General features: G+C 35.3%; 1 pseudogene; it reads left to right on the top strand.

The window, feature by feature from the left end:
• Positions 1 to 3382, top strand: LOC103402546 (beta-glucosidase 12-like; annotated as a pseudogene).
• The last annotated feature ends 372 nt before the right edge of the window (positions 3383 to 3754 follow it).

The following is a 3754-nucleotide window of genomic DNA, read 5'->3' as shown; positions in this document are numbered from 1 at the left end:
GCAATATTCCAGGAAGAGACAACTTAATTATCTCGATCGATATCAAAATTCCCAAGTTATGGCAATGAAATATTCAAGATCTTTGCTCTTTGGTGTGCTGCTACTCATTGGCTTTGCATCGACAAATAGCAAAGCTGCTAATACGGATCCACCTGTTTATTGCGAATTCCTCAATCGCAACAGTTTTGAACCAGGGTTCATATTTGGCACAGGTTCTGCATCTTATCAGGTCAATATATATATGTATTATATATATATCTTCTGGGATTATTTACCATTTTATTGGTACATTTTATACATGCAGTTAGCATCCATGCATGAATTATAATGTTGACATCTTCCTTGCGTGTGTGGTAGTACACTTACGAATATGCATGTATGTATATTTCAGTATGAAGGTGCAGTAAAAGAAGATGGAAGAGGACCAAGCATATGGGATACCTACACCCACAAACATCCAGGTCTGTGATTTAATCAATTGGTAATATGAAAACTTTAGCAACTTCATTTCAAAGGTGTGTAATTAGCACCTCATTCTTTTCTTCATGAGGACAAGTATACCTAACAAAACTCCAACCCCTCTGATAACCATGCACTTTGTTGGGAGACAAATAGTACGTGGTCATGTGATATGTACAATATATGTATATACTTCATCAATACGCACGCACATGAAGTACTTTGCATACGATATGGATTTCACCATTATGTTTTTGAATAAGTGCAGAAAAAATCGCTGATGGCAGTAACGGAGACGTTGCTATTGATCAATATCACCGCTATAAGGTCTAGAATCTCATAACTTTATTATCTTGACCGTTTATACTTGAAGGGCACATGTTAACATATTAAATTGGAGCCTTTATAAAAAGCACAATATAATGAGATCCTCAATATTTAATTTTAAACTTTTTTCTTATTATGATATATATCCTTTTGTCATTCTAGGAAGATGTGGGGATTATGAAGGATATGGAGTTGGATGCTTACCGATTCTCTATTTCATGGTCCAGATTATTACCAAGTAAGTTGCTCCACATCCTCATATTTGGTTGGGACCAATGTCAATATATATTGTGCATAAGAATTATTTGTCCTACGAGAAAATTATTCTCTTTATATACTTTTAACTAAATTAATGTGATCGAGTTATCTAGTGTATAACCCTTATTTTTCTTGTTATTTTTGTTCTAATTAGATGGAACGTTAAGTGGTGGCGTTAACAGAAAAGGAATTGATTATTACGACAATCTCATCGATGAACTCCTACGCAATGGTTAATCATCCTACCTTAAACAATTATTACATGAATTTTTAGAACATCATTCAATCAGACTTTTAATTTGATTTTACTGATCATGTATATATAGGATTAAAGCCATTTGTGACACTCTTTCATGGGGATGTTCCCCAAGCTTTAGAAGATGAATATGGTGGTTTCTTAAGCGCTCGTATTGTGTAAGTGAACAAAATTTATTCTCTCAGTGATAATTTGATAAAATGCATACTGATATTCGTAACATAAATGTGTATCTACAGCGATCATTTTAAAGACTATGCGGAACTTTGTTATAAGGAATTTGGTGATCGAGTCAAGCACTGGTTCACGGAAAATGAGCCATATACTTTTAGTTACATGGGTTATGCTGTTGGTACTCAAGTACCGGGACGCTGCTCTTCTTGGCAAAACCTAAACTGCACCGGTGGAGATTCAGCCATTGAACCATACTTGGTGGCACACCACCTTCTTCTTGCTCATGGAGCAGCTGTAGAATTGTACAAGAATAGATATTAGGTTCAATAACTTTTGTTCTTTTTTTTTGGGGTCAGATTATTGGCTCCTAATTGAGAATTCTATATGAATCATTATTATTGAGTTGTAATACAAGAGGGAATACTCTCTCTAGTGAGATAATCTAAAGGTTGTATCTTTTTCCATAGCTCCTATTTGTTCAACCAAAATTCGTATTTTTGTGTAGGCAACTCAAAAAGGCTTGATAGGGATAACATTGGTGTCATAATGGTTTGAGCCTGCTTCGGATTCAAAGCAAGATAAAGATGCTGCCTTACGATCTTTGGATTTTATGTTTGGATGGCAAGTGTCTTATTAAATTATATATCAACCCAATTACATGTTTACTTATGAATTGAAACATTGATACTACCTAGCTAGCAGTACTCTTTATATATAATAATATAATTAGGCTAATATCCGGAATTGTCATGTTTTGTAGGTTTTTGGACCCATTAACAAGTGGTGACTATCCACACACCATGCGATCAATTGTTGGGAAAAGATTGCCCAAATTCACAAAAGAACAATCCAAGTTGCTAAACGGATCATTTGATTTTCTTGGAATAAATTATTATACTGCTAGATACACAAGTAGTGCACCCAACAACAATTCACTACCGGCAAGCTACGTAACAGATTCTCGAGCTGATCTTACAAGTGAGTGCAAAAGGAAACTTAGTTTGAATAGCTTAAGTTCTTTGTACTTCTTTGCCTAGTTTAACTTCTTAATTACTTTAATTATATTCTAATATTTACACCAATTGTATTCTAATGTTTGTAAATATTGTGGCAGCTGAGCTTAATGGAGTACTCATTGGTCCACAGGTAAATATCAAATTTATCATTTTGAGGTATTTGCATTTGGAGTAGTTTTTTTTTTCCCCAATATTTATGTATTATCTTCAAATGGTGTTGCAGGCTGCTTCAGATTGGTTATATGTATATCGAAAAGGAATTCACGATCTTGTGCTTTACACAAAGGAAAAATATAATGATCCACTCATTTATATTACTGAGAATGGTATGTAATACAAACTTTTAAGCCTTGATTAATTGCAAAAGTTTCACATATTTATAGTGGTGTAAAATGAAACTACACGTTTTCTTTTAGTTTTAGAGGAAGAAACTAAATTTAATTTTTTTGTGTAATAATATGTACATAGGTGTATCAGAATTGAATAATCCAGAACTATCACTTGAAGAGGCCCTTCATGATACTAGTAGAATTGACTACTACTATCGTCACCTGTGTTACCTTCAAGCGGCGATCAAGTAAGTAGTTATTAACAAAATCATTAAGGCTATATACTGCCTAGCCTTCTTATGTTATGGTTATTTAATCATTATATTGACCTAACCAATTTGTACATTTGTGTGTGTGTGTGCAGAAATGGCGCGAAAGTGAAGGGATACTTTGCATGGACATTGTTAGACGACTTTGAATGGACTGCCGGATACACTGTCCGATTTGGTTTAAACTACGTGGATTATAAAGATGGCCTGAAAAGATACCCAAAACTGTCAGCACATTGGTTCAAAAATTTTCTTAAGAAGAATAAATTCAAAGAAAGCTACAGTTCATTATAAACATTTAAGTGGATAATTTTTTTTTTTTTTTTGTATTTATATTTCAATTCCTTAACTCCGCCTATGTCTTACATGGCCGGTCCCAAGCCCGGATAAAGGAGGAGGGGGAGGGCGTCAGGTAGTCGACAGCCGGCACTCCATGATCACGTCGAATCCTTATGAAAATGAATCCAGAACAAAATCGCGCTAAAGCTAGGGCGTTACCCGTAAGTGGCGCGCTGTGTGGCCCGAGCACAGTGATAAGTGAGCAAGGGTCGCTGTATCTCCATCGGCACCCGGATGCAGTGTTAAATGAGCAATGGGGCCATAGAAACTTCTTTTCGAACGACTCCACTCAAAGTTGTTTGGGAGCATATGCTCCTATCAACTTTA

Source organism: Malus domestica, chromosome 03 (genome assembly GCF_042453785.1).
Source record: "Malus domestica chromosome 03, GDT2T_hap1".
Lineage (NCBI taxonomy): Eukaryota > Viridiplantae > Streptophyta > Magnoliopsida > Rosales > Rosaceae > Malus > Malus domestica.
The sequence above is the reverse complement of the archived record's forward strand: the minus strand, read 5'-3'. Positions and strand labels throughout refer to the sequence as shown.